The sequence below is a fragment of the Anser cygnoides genome, chromosome 2, assembly GCF_040182565.1.
Source record: "Anser cygnoides isolate HZ-2024a breed goose chromosome 2, Taihu_goose_T2T_genome, whole genome shotgun sequence".
NCBI classification, from domain to species: Eukaryota; Metazoa; Chordata; class Aves; order Anseriformes; family Anatidae; genus Anser; species Anser cygnoides.
Window position 1 is genome coordinate 82,679,143 of NC_089874.1, and position 13,829 is coordinate 82,692,971.

At 40.2% G+C, this 13,829-nt stretch overlaps 1 protein-coding gene across 1 annotated transcript in view; it reads left to right on the forward strand.

The window, feature by feature from the left end:
• The window catches only part of PHLPP1 (PH domain and leucine rich repeat protein phosphatase 1), a 132,167-nt gene that overhangs the window by 21,951 nt on the left and 96,387 nt on the right, over window positions 1-13,829 (forward strand). The gene's annotated exons all lie outside the window — the stretch shown is intronic.

Consider the following 13,829-nt stretch of genomic DNA (forward strand, 5'->3'; position numbering starts at 1 on the left):
GTAGTGGTAGTATCGTGTTTACATATCTGCTGGTGTTATCTGGATCTACAGTTTGGTAGAAAATACTGAAAGGTAGGAGAAATGGATAAATTAGGAGACCGATTAAGTGTTTTACGCTACTGCTGGTACCTCATTTTTCACTTTGTTTCTTCACTGTGCAGATGGCCATGTTTTGAAGAAGTCCTTTTGCTTTGTAGGGTTTTCTTCCTCAACAGGTCTCAGGGAAAAGAAAGGTTTTTCTGGCTTGCCTTGCTGAAAAAGAAAGAGCAGCTAGTAGATGGTTCTGTAGAAAGATAATTTGTCTCTATTAAATCTTCTGGAATTTGATATTTCACCTAGGATATGCTATTGTTTCCCTATAAACACGCATGGTGTAGCATTCAACTTCTAGGATGTTGTCTGTAGATCTCCAGGACAGATATAAGGTCGACTTTCATGGCTCTGCAAGGTCCAACTGGACAAAGGTGCAGATTTACCAATAAATGCTTCGGGTGATATTTGTGATATTTATGATTTGTAGTGGTGTTTTGTGTAGTTTTGTGTGGTTTTTCTGTTTGAGGGATTAAAACAGCCTTATCTTGATAAGTATTATCTTGCTGAGGTTTAAATTTCATCACTTTGTGCAAGCTGACCGTTTACAAAGTGGTGTTGCTGTATAAGATTAACTCCTTTTGCAGCAGTTTTGTTGATGTGCAGATGGGGGGAAGGTGTCACGTTGTGTCACATCTTCCTTTGTCTCCATCGTAAGCTCACTTGGGAAGTCTGGAAGCAAACACCCTCCTAAGAAAGTATTGGTTAGGGTGTTCACGTACAACAGGGGAAAAGGCACAAGTATACTGATCCCTGCAGAAGTACTACACATAGTGCTACTTCTGGGCCCTCTTCCTTGAATGCAGGTGACTGTCAGAGGAAAGGAACGCTTCAGGTAGTTGAGAGAGGAATATACAATGTGGGTCGGGGGTTACATTAGATGCTAGCAAAATGGAGGTTGAGGAGGATTTGATCTAAACCTAAATGCTTGGGGCTTTCACCCCATCTAGTATCATGTAGTTTCAGCCATCTGTGAACTGTGCTGAAACGTAAGCAATAAACATGGTTTGACTCTGGTGTAAGTGAACGCTTGTTAGGAGTACGTTTGTCTCAAAGTTTCTAAAGTTTCTCAGCCGTGTCTTGTAATGAGATCTTCAGAATTAGTCTGTCCTGGAGACAAGTGGGCTGCTTGTTCTCTAGGCTGAGGAAGCCCAGCTTCCTCAGCCTGCCATCACAGGGCAAACGCTCATGACCTTCATGGTGGCCCTCTGCTGAACACTCTCTCCCCTTTTATTTTAATTTTCAGCTCACAGTCTTTACTGGTGGGCTAAAAACTGGATGTAGTATTCCAGTTGCATCTAACCGTCCGTGATTACAGGCATATTGTATCTGCTGGCTGCACTCCAGTTAATGCAGTGCAGGATGTTGCTGGCCATCTCAGCTACCAGGATGTGCTGCTGTCTCGTTTGGTTTGTCTGCCAAGGTCCCCAGCTCCTTTTCAGCAGACCTGCTCCTCGGCCAGTCTGTCCCCAGTCTGTATCACTGCACGTGTTTTCTGGGAAAGAATAACCATGATTATTCCTTCTCTGGGCAGTGTTTTGAAATTCCTCCTTTGGAGCTTTATTAGGACTTCCTTGCTTAAACAAATCTCCTTGTTCTCCTGAGTACGGGGATGGACTGTGCTTGTGCTTGGGTGTGCAGCTGTTAAAGCCCTGCTAGCTTTCCTGAGCTCCTCTGCCTCCTGTGGCTGGTTTCTTGAATAAGTCAGCTTGCTCGCCTGAAGCCGAGGATCTGTACTCCGCTGCTCTCCTTCCTTGCTCCCATCAGGATCCTGAACTCAAGTGTTTCATGGTCACCACAACCACGGTTGCTGTTGGTTGCTGCCAGCTCTTCTTCAGTGAATCACACTGGTGAATGATAGGTACACGTGTACTGAAGCATCCCTGAAGTGACCGAATTTGGGACATCACATTTTATACCTGAGTTCCTTTGCAAGTATTTCTGATGCCCACCCCTCTCTGGAGAAACACCATTGGAAGCATCTGGATATCAGATTTACTTGTGAGAATTTAGAACAGAAATATTCTACTACTGTTGTAGATTTGCTAGATACATTTAGCAGTTCACTTGTGTTTCTTTTTGCCCTCCTACAGGCACTAATTGGTAACTAATTTCATGTTTTGCTTACTCCTTTCCCCTGTCCCCCAGTGTAATTTGCCTCTTGTGTAACAGTATTTTTTTTTAAAACCCATTGATCTTGATTAGCTTTTGAAGACTTTGTTCAGTCTTCTTATTTTGAATGATTGAGGGAGGAAGAAGGCAGCGTACAAAATGTCTTAACAGTTGAGTGTTGTGGGGGCAAAATGCTCCCTTGCTGGATTGGTATCCAGGTATTAGCCTGGCTTTGGTCTCCTGTACAACACATGAAGCCATTACATTAAAATGTACCAGAACTGTGATAGGAGGGTGAACTTAACTTCATGAAACTTAGTAATAGAGGGAGGTAGTGTAGCACCCTGCAACCCTGCGTATTTTAAAAATTTGTGTATATACATGCTTATGGAGGAATAAAAATACAAATATAAGCTTATCTGATTTTAACATCTTCAGTTGTCTTAGTAATGCCTTAGGAGCTAGGGTTACCCTGGGCATTAGACTTACTGTGAGGGAACCTAGAGCTCTTTAGGAAAAGGAGGGCAAAGGTTTTTTTTTTTTTTCTTCCAATAATACTTGTATAGGTATTAATATTTCTTGTGGCTTATACCATGGTTTGTTTAGTTTTTAACTTTTTTTAATCTAGGTGTCTACTATCTGTGAAGGGTAATAGATTTGGTGACATAGGCAAATACCTTCTCGACAGATGCAGAGTCATTTCCCTTGGGGTCAGAGGTGAGGGTCTGACTGTCTCAAGTTGATGCAGAAGAGAATGGGTTTAACTCGGGGGAAGTGAAGCAATGACAGGCCAGAGTATTCAGATAATGTGTGGCATCAAACTGGTTTTGCAAAGCTGGAAGTGCATTCTAGACTTGTTTTCGCTTTCCTTTCTTTCTCCTTTGCCTATGCTATGCTTTGTGGTGAGTCAAGCACTTAAAGCACCAGAATTTATGTATGATCATGCAGAATATTCTCTGCCTCTCTTTTCAAGCCAGGCAGGGAGAAAATGCTTCCTTCTGGAAGTGTTTCTCATTACACTGGATGTTCTAGACAGTGATTGGAGAAATGTATCTTTGGAGAGGTTCTTTGTAATATGGAGAATGGTGTTCTGCAAGAAAGCAAGACTGGAAAAACAGAAGTCTTTATGAGTCTTTATGAGCTTACTTGTTCTCTTGAACTAGTTCTGCTTTGCTTCCTAGGCCAACTGTGCCTTTAGTTTTAGAACAGAGGTTACTCAGATGCTACATCGCTATTAGCATCGAACTTGTGTGCTTGTTTCATTACGAGTTAGCTGGCTCTCTTTGCTCTTTCTTGCTGATCTCAAAGGCTTCATGCAGTGCAAGTCTTGTACTCATAGAATGTTAAAATCTGAAAGGCTTCTGAGGATCTCTGGATAGGTACAGTTCTGCAACTGGAAGGTTTCTCACAGTATCTTTCTCTAGTGAGGCTCTTGAATTAATTGTTCAAAGATGGAATGAAATGAAATATATTCTGTTGTCTTGTTTCTCCTTTATTTTATGTTTATTTGGTGCTTAAAAGGTTACCCTTTGTTACTAATGTGATAGGGCAAACGCATCCTTGAGGCCATCAGTTCAGGTGTGGACTCAGAAATACCTCCAACTAGATTCTAAATCACTGTTAAAAATACATTATTTTAAGGGGAAGGAGACTAATTGATATGAGTGGTGGATGTTGCTAGCTGAGGGGATGAGTTTACTACGTAGAGGCTGTACAAAAAACTCTAGAGCTGGAAGTAAATTGTAATGAAAGATTATAAAGAAGGGGTCCTGCACAGTGAAAGCAGATGGGCGTGATAACTTGGGTTTGTGAAAGTAGACTTACTTTTCAACTAACTCCTCACAAATGAATCGTGTGTGTATATGGAAGCTGGCTGAATATAATGCCAGAAGAATTGGAAGCAGAATTGGACAGACTGTTTTGAGAGTCTTCCAAGAATAGAAAGCAAGAGGAAAGAAAATGGTTTGTATCTGTGGAGCTGAGGGAAGACAGGATGCTAGATGAGAAGAAACTAGATATGAGGTGTCCTTAAAGGTCTAAGTCGTACTGACTAGTGGTGGGGCTTCTAACCTGGTTTGTACATGTAAACACTATCTAATGTTAAAAAATAATTCTCTTAACTGAGAATGTGGAAGCTGCATATTAGAGAGAAAAATCTTTGCCGTGTTACTCATGTTTGTACTGGTGATTTGGAAATGAAGTCTCTCTCGTGAATTAAAAGTTAAGATTCATTAGCATTTCTGCATGAAAATATATTTTCTGTCCAAGTTAGTCTGTATGTGTTTGAATGTGCAAAATTTCTTTCAAGCTGTTTTAAGCAAAACTGCCTATGTCAGTGGATTCATTTCTTGGTATTTTTAGAACATGGTGTTCTGCCTTAGGAAGAAATTAACTATTTCAGAGTTGAAGAGCAAGTATCGCGAAGAGATCTGAAATAAGTTTGTGCAACACTGACAAACCTTGCAAAGGCATTTGGGTTTGCTGTTTTTGCAGCAGTAATCTGCTGCAGAACTGCAGGGCTCATTCTCCAGCACGCAGGTATAGTAGGTCTTCTTTTATTCTGCAGCTGTTTTATTGGAGTAAGGGAGTTGAGAGGAACACTGTGAGTCATTTGTATATTGAAGTTCACCAGCATCTCCTGTAGAGCCCTTGTTCTCCATTTCTATTACTCAAAAATATACACAGGACGTAGGTTTAAATAGCAGAAGGTTCAACTGGAGAACCTAGACAAGTAACTTCTGTTCTGAGAGTACTACATCTTATGAAACTGATGTTTAGCTGCTCTAGATGACCCTGTTTAGATACTTTTAATTCATAAGATTAGTAGGGAATTAACATTTTTTTTAATGACTTCCAATTCTGTGAAAAGGATCCTTAGCAGAAACGGAAAGGAGATCAATGTGGACTGCAAATATAGTGTAAGAATCTGTTTCCTTCCAAGTAGCTACCCTTGGTTTTTCACTTACAAATGTTTGGTCTATTCTTCGGAATAGCTTGTACAACCCTTAATAAAGGGTTATCAAATCTTTAGCAGGGCTAGATTTCCTGTAAGATTTCTCTTAGGTAGCATGAACGGCATAGTCCCCTGTGTGAGCTGTGGTAATTAGATAAATAAGATGAATAGTTTAAAGAAAATGCATATTCACTGCAATAGAAATGGTACTGGATTGTTTGATAGATATGATAGTAATGATGTTTAATCTAAAAATAGGTGAATTCAGTCTAATTTTTTTCAAAAAACACTTGAAAACTCACAGACTGAAGGGCTTGTGTGCCTTCTTTCTCTAGCTTAAAAAAAAAAGGCCTCAAAATATGTATACCTGCATAGGTTGTCTTTGCATACATGACAAAGTTTGCATCTGTGGGACTGTGTCAGGAAATGCTCAAGGACTGGTGCTTGATGACTTCTGTGACTAGACAAAAATTTTAATTGTGATGCATGATCAAGTACAGAAATCTCTCTAATTTAATGGCGTTTTTGTTTATTTTGTGAGTTATGGTAACCCGTGTATCCCATGTGAAGAAGTGCAGTGGGATAAGACCTGATGAGAGCCCCCAACGTCCTGCTGCAGTGGTTTCATTCGATTTGTATCCATGCTCCCAAGCAATGAGACAATTTTACTGCAAACATGGAACACTAACCTCTAAAATTCTGTGAATTGCTATGGAATCTGCAGTAGTAACACTGCACGAAAATATTCCATTTGATGGGGGCTCTGAAGTAATGTCTGAGATGATGATGATTGTTTGCTCCTTGCTTTCTGTTCAGTCTTAGCAAAAGCTTGGATGTCAGTTTTATCTGATGCTGCCTACTGTGGACTTGAGATAGGGAGTCCCAGCTGCCTGACCCTAATGGGTTAACACTTGGATGTTCTTGGTTTGCGAGCTCAGGAATTTCCAGGAAGAGAATTGAATCAGCATCCCTTACTTATTTATTTTTTTTAAAGAGGGAGGGGGAGAAAAACAAACGGAGTAATTTGGAGGTGTCATTGCGCAAATCTTGAGCTCTTGAGAGAATACTTAAGCTTGTCTGTTTAGTGGTGAACGTAATTGATTCACCTTCTCATTGCACAGAACATAACTCAATTATGGTAGGAACAAACAGTGTCTCCAGAGATGCAAGCTTGAGTGGATATATGAGATCCTGGCCTCTGTCCAGCAAATGATGCCATGACTTCTCTTACTTCTGGTGCTTAATATCTTATGGTAGAGTTTTTCTGCGGGAATTAATACAAACAGGGAGGGGAAGGATCTGGAGTGGTATCTGTTCTGTTTTAGCTGTCCTGATAAGACACTGCTGTCAATTTAAAATGTAACATGGAAACTTTTTATCTGTGCCCTTTTAAGATGCTTAATTATATCTCTGGGTATGCAGTCAGTCAAGGGTGGTGTGTAGGGATTTCTTTTATGCATCTGTTTTGGGACCTTTCTGCTTTTGGGGGTCTGGACTGAAAACCAGGAGCTCTTTTTTTTTCTTTTTCTTCACAGTTTAAATATATTAAACATATATCTAACAAAACGGGTTTGTGTATCTTTCAAGCAGAGCTGTCCATTTCCACAGTGCTTTTTTTTCTCCTGATGTGGCTCTTAGTTTGTTTTGTCTGCTGAAACTAATTGAAGCTAATCGAAGATGCTATGGGAGACCCAACAAAAGGGTTTGCTTAAACTACAGCAAACACCATCCACTTTGTACAGACCCTAATCTTGACCGAGAATAGAGTCAGGATGTGAGTGCAGGGTCAGCTTCTCGGATGCTTTTTTTTTTGAGGTTTATTTTGTTATCTGTGAACTGGCTCTGGAATCGCAGAGCTCTTCTCTTGGGCATCTAATTTTACCAGTGTTTGGGTTCACTGAGAAGATAACCCTTGCACAGATTTAGTGTGGAGTCAGAGTTCTCCCATAAAACCTCTGGAGCTGAATTATTGCTAAATAGAAAAGTAGCTTGCTTTGGACCTACGATAAAGGGTATAGAGAGTGGACTTTGATCAAAGATCTATATGTGTATGCTGCTGCAAGTAGTAACTTGTGCTAGCTAAAAGTACAGTAAGGAAATTGTACCTGCACTGCATAAGGTCTTAAGAGCTGTAGCTACAGGTGGTTTGGCTCTGAGTGTATTTCTTCATAGGAAGAACCAAAACACAGACAGTTGTCTTCTGAAGCTGTGACCGTTCCCTGGTAGAAAGCTGTGAGCAAGGAGAGTTACAAGATCTCGGGACCCTTCTTGGGGAGAAGGGAACTATAACTGGGGAAGTCTAACTTCTTTATAAAAAATAAAGTGTATATTTGGTGACGCAAATGGAGTAACTGTCCGTTAGTGGTGCAGTTGATACAGTAGGCTATTAAGAAGTATAAGTGTTGGGAAGGGAAATAAAACTTCTGTGCCTGAGCTGAAACTTTTGAGATAGAGAAATTACCCTTGGCTAAGGGTACTCTGGTTTTGATTTTTCACGATTTGTAAGGTTGCTCTAAACTGTTTATATTTCTGACTATGTAGAAAAAATGGCTTCTCTTCCGTGAATGTAATGCTGGCTTCAGGGGTCGAACTTTCAAAGGTGAACATGAGTAACTTGAACAGTGCTAGTTTAGTCTGTATTGCTACAGTTGAGCTTGTAATTGCGTGTTCAAACCAGCGTGCCTGTTTGGAAAAATACATGTTGCTGTTCTGCAGGAGTCCAAACAAGGATCTGTATTCAGCTGATTGCTTTAGTCAATGTGCAATATCTTTTTTAAAAAGAAAAAGGTAGTACTACAGTAAATTCAGTAGAACAGTTAGTCTCATCATTTGGAACAGAGTAGGTCTAGAAAAATGCTTAAAAACGTTACGTGTGTTTCTGTACCAGAGGAGAGGGATGAAGTATTTATTGATATTATTTGAGGTTCTTACTGTCTACGTGGGAGGTTACCCAGGGGTGTTTCTGAAATCCTGTAGTTTCTGTCATCCTCTGAAGATGGGACGTGAATCCTTGTAGCGTGGGATAGGTGCTGCTTTTTCATGTTTCCCATGCAGTACCTCAGTGTTTTTGGACTGCTCTCCTTCGCAGATGCTGAGGCAGGCAAGTCTTGAGGGGACTGGCAGCTCAGGCTGGTTTACCTAGCGCTGTTTGGTCTCTTAAAATGTTATGTGCTCTCTTGGAAGATCAGTCTGCCTTCTGAAATTCTGTCTGGTGATGTCAGGTAACAGTTTGCTCAGTTTGAACTCTAGCATAGGTAAACCTGGTGATGCTTTTGAAACAACACGGGCTTTGGGAGAATTTGTACTAACGTGTGGAAATCTGTAATTTAGGAAAATCTCAATTGGCACTGCTTTGGGGTGCATCGACACTTAAGAGTGGGAACCCCTCGGGTGGGAAGGGTGTGGAAAGGTAATGTGTTGCTTTTTAAATTTGAGATTGGACTTCAGCGTGGAGGACTTGGCGAGGTACCCTAGTGGAAGGAAAGACTTGGGTAAATGCAAACTAGTTCCTCTGTTTCTTTTGGTTTCAGGCTTCTGAGTTCATAGTGGTAGTCCATTTCTAATGACAAAAGTGTCTGGATGCTCTTCCTCTTCACCAAGCCCGTGCCTCTCCTCAGTCAGACACTTTCCTTACTAGCAGTAAATTTACAATGATTTAAATGTTTTTCTGCTGCCCGTTCTCTGACCAGCTAAGTCCATTGCTTCTTAGATAAGGTTTGGATAAATATAGGCTCAATAAATAGATTCCCAGGTGGTTAAATCGTGAGTTGTGGACAGAGCCTCAGTCCTGGTACTTGTTTTCTTGGCTGTAATTTCTTACGGCTAATAGTACTTCCAGTTCTTCCTTAAGCGTTTTTGCACTGTTCTGCTTGTGATAGGCCTGGATAAATGCTAGATTGTAACACTGATGACAAGAAACAACTGTTGTACTCTGCTCTTCAGGATGAATGGGTGCTGTGTTCTGTAATTACTAGGGTAAAAGAGGACACTCGAGTTCTCAAAAGTAAGCCGTTTTCTGCTTTCTTTTCCATCCTCTTCCTGGGTAACATCATCCAGGCTGTGGAGGGAGCTAGTGTTGTCACTTCATGCAGAATAGTGTGATCCAGGTTTGTTCTGGTCTACTCTGCTCAATTAGTCTAGCAGAGACCTTGACGTAATCAAGGAAGTTTGTGTTTTGTCAATATTTTTTGAAGTGTGTTAGCTCGCAAGCTACATGTAATGTGCCCGTAAGAAAACTATCTTGTAACTTCTGCTGTGGCCTAGACCTGAACAAATATTCTTGTCTGAGTGATTCTGTTCCTGTGTCTTCCACATCGATGTGTGGTTTCATCTGGAGTTGCAGGAAGCCTATGATAGACAAGCACGGGACAACCTTTTGCTGCTCTGAAGGAATGAGATGTGATGATGCAAGAGTTCTGCATCAGGACAGTTGAAGTGAGCATCAGGACTTCGGGCTTATTATCTTCAATGAGTGTTGCTAGTCAGAATATCTTCGGTACCTCTGTGAAACAGTGTGACAGACCTCTCTTCCCAGAAGCAGTCAAGGTGTTGAGTGCGTGCATTCATCTTAAATCTTAGGCATTCGTTTGTACTTTCAGTTGAAAAAGGTATTGAGTGTGGTATGAGGGGAGGAGGGAAATGGCTTTTGACAGCATTCACAAAAGCTATTTAATAGCTGGGAATTTGGTTTTCTCCTTCCCAGTGTTCTGGTTTTTTTCTTAGCTGTTATCTGTGCAAGAACTAATGGGCATGCAGATGGCACAATGGATGCCTTGCACAGACCGAAAATGAATATTTCATCATGCCTCCCGAAAGATAATGTGTAGCTTGCTAAGAAGCTTTTTTTCTTTTCCAGCAAGTAGCTCAGCTCCTCTAGATTTCACAGTTTCCAAGTGCTCATCTAACTGAGGGAGGGCTTCAGATTCTGCAGCTGGCAACCTTAAGTAATCTGCCTCTTGCTCACCAGTCTGGCATGGTCAAGATGAGCTGTGGATCTTGTTCTAAAGCATTGCTTTGTTGCTGGAGGCATTTGACCTTAGTGCTTAGGTTTTTATCGTAGTTATTACAGGCTTTGGCAACTTAGCATGTAACTCAGAGGTAAAAGAGGTTTGTGGTGGTGGGTGGGTTGTTTGTGTGTGGTATTTTGTTTATATATATATATATACATTTAACATTTCGTGTTAATGGTGAGATGTCCATACTGGTAACGCTGTTTGTGAGCTACATTTGCTCTCTCAGAAGATGCTTCTGTTTTTATATTAGGTAATTAAGGGCTGATCCTCTCTTTAGGTCATCTGATTCATAAGTACTTTTTTCTATTTTGATTGATTTCATTCTGTAAGTTGAAGAGAAGGAGGGAAAAAAAGTAATAAAGAAGGCTTCTTAATAAACATAGACTATGACGTCTGGATTTACATCCTCTACAACAAAAGACAAAAAAAAAAAACTAAAAACAAAACAAAACAAACAAACAAAAAAAAAAAAAAAACCAACTCAGGGGTCTCTGAAGCAATTAAATGAGTAAAACATTTCCATTTATATGGCTTATATGATACAGCCAAAAATGTTAGAGATCCGGCATTTATTTCTTGGACAGCATTCTATTACAAGATAGACTAATGCAGTTGCTGGTAAGACGGTCAAACTGTTCGGGCTTAAAATTTCCATACAGTGTCTACTCAATGCTGAATTATTTTCAGAAAACCTCAAGAAAAATATTTAAATCACGTTAAGGAAATATTAAGGGAATTAAATTTTGCTCCCATGGAAGCGGTAGCGTTGTATGTGCATATGGTGAGGGGAAGAGCGTTAACAGCTTAGCACTTCTGTATTCTGGGGAAATAAAAACTTGTTGGGCAGTATGTATCTGACTCTTTCAGTGCAAATCTGCAGATTTCTTTCGTCCTTCAAGGAACTAAAAATCATACTGTGTGCATACTTGGAATAAGTGTAGCTTGGAAACTGTGTTCTTGGAAGATAGCAGCTGTGTGAAACATTTGAGCTTCTGGCCCCCTGAGACACTAAAAGGATTTCTCCGACTACATACAGGATATAAAAAGTGCTGCTTTGGTATATGATGCAAGAAGTGAAAACAAGGATATCCTCTTTTTCTTTTTTAAACTGTTCAAAGGCAATATTGAGAGGTTACAAGTTTGACTTGCTTACAATAGGTGATTAGAAACCATCTTGGTATTGCCTCTAAATTAGAGGTGTTTTTGACACGTGTTGTGTTTTTATGGCTGGTGTTCCATTGCAAGACGCTGTCAGTTGTACATCTTCGTTTCCAAAATGTGTATATTCTCTCCCTGTATTTTCATCTTTTTTGTTTACTTGAGTGTTCAGCAAAGGCTTTGAGGTGTAATCAGTTTCCTTGGATGAAATGTCTGCAGTACTGTGCCTTGCCCATATTGGAATCTCATTAACTGTGATGCATATTTTGGGGTTAGGAAATGACTTACACTACTTGCAGGCTTCAAACAGTGTGTCCAAGTGATAAACTCCTTCTCCTGCTGTAGCTGTTGGGCTCCGTGGAGTAACGGATGCTTCGGCCTAAAACAGGAGGAGTCCCTGTGTGATTTCTGGCCAAATACTTAATGCAGTGTTACAAAACGAGTGAGCTTGATACATGTTTATTGTGAGAGAGGTTCCCCTGGTACTTATTATCAGACTGGAATTTAAGCCTAGTTTTCTGTACCACAAAATAAAGAAGTCGGTGTAGGCTTCAGCTAAAGAAATTTCAAATGAGATTTTTTTTGCTAAGTTAGGCTATTTCATTTAGGGTATTTTTGGGTTTGTATTGTTGCTGGAGTTTCGAATTGAGATCTTTCATTTATGTTTTAAAAATCTCCTCTTGAGCTTTTAGGCTGTGGTAGTGTCTTGAGATCTTAGGGGAAGGGGAGGAATTGTCTTGCTATGTGAAATGTTTCAAACAAATTTAATAATTTGAGCACAGAGCAGTTGATTCCAGCCCTCCATAAGACAGGTGGTCCCGTTGAAGGTGATAGGTGGTTTTTCTGTGTTGTTTATTGTGTGGTACTCAGTGGAGCTTCCAGAAGTAATTTTCTTTATACACAAACCTGTAAAAATACTAGCGTATTAACCACAGAGTGAGCGGATTAGACTTCCGAATGTAACTACGCTCTCCCTGGCACACAAAATGAGCAGATTATATGGTTCTGTTTTTGTTAAATAATTGTGTGGTTTCTTTTCAGAGGTAGCTTGTACAATTTAGAAAATTGAATGGGACTGCTTTGAGAAATTGAGTCATGAAATCATGGAGAAGAGAGGTATGCAGGGAAAATCACTCCTTTCAGCTTCTCTGCAGCTCTTCGGTATGAAAAGAATCGTATTTGATGTCGATTGGAATTTTTACAGTGCGTGCTCGTGCTTGGTTAGCAGTGTACAGAATAATGGGGAGTTCTAGTAATTGGTACCTTTCCTATTTAGGCTTACAAAGACTGATGACAGGTTTTTAAATTTAATTGCAAAGCCATGTCTGAATGTTCTTAAAGAACTCTTTAGTACTGCAAGCTGCTGGGATAGTGGTTTCTCTCGTACAAGATGAAGTTTTGCCAACAATGACGCATTGACTGCTATGCAGAGAGTCCTAAAGATCGTATTTTATGAGCAGGGTGAGAGAAACTTGGATGGGTCTCAGCAAAATCTTCAGCAGGGAGTGTAGAAAAACTGTGTGAGCTCCTCCTAATTTTCTCCCTGTTGTTAGATTAGTTTTTTTCGTATCAAATAGTAGCTTCAGCTTTTGTTATGACATAATATAAAGACCAGATTTCATAGAACTTGCAAAGATGACTAAGCCAATATTGGGCAAATTCTTAACCCATTTCGTGGTTTATCATCTTTTACTTACTGGGAAGGCTGCTAATACTGAAAATGAAGAAATATAGTGAGCTGACCAGGCTTGGAAAGTTGTAAGCATAACTTTTTTAGGCCTGAAAGTGTTGTGGCTTGAATAGGTGGATGTAATTGTAAAGTGGAATTGTAAAGAGGAATGGCAAGTATAATTTACTTAGTCACAGATGGAAGAAATGTTGAAAATATGACTACTCTGGAGCTTGCTTGTAGCTCCAAGCGAACTCTGCTTTTGTCCAAAAAAGTACCTTAAGTCCTCATTTCTAAAACTTTGACCTTGTTTCGTAGGGCAGAGGAGCGCTGTGGGAGTGGAAGACTGCAGTTTGCTAGTCTTCCAATTCTACAAGTCGATTCTCAGACGCAGTGGCTAAAAACAGCTTCCCCTGCTTCCAGTCATGGACATAGGCCTTATGCAACTAAGCTTCTCTCTCCTTCTTTCATTTTATTTTTATTTTCTATGTTCCTTTTTGTTCTGTGTTCAGCCCTGCCATCGATTGCAGGAACTGGCTGTTTCATCTTGACAAAGGATTGCTTGAAGCAGGTGAGGAGAGGTGGGAGAGACCTTTTCTTGCTATGAATTATTCAACAGTGGGTCTCTAGCTGACACTTCTAATATTAACTTTTAATAGAGGCTTCTGTCCTCTGGTAATCCATCTGGATTGCTTGATTGGGTGACAAATTTTTTTCATGTAAGTCATGAAATCACTTACTAGGAAACCTTCTGCAGCCCTTTGTAGAAGGCTTCGGTCTGAGTGTCACCTACTTGCTCTTAAAGGCACATAGAGCTTAGATTTTCATAACCATT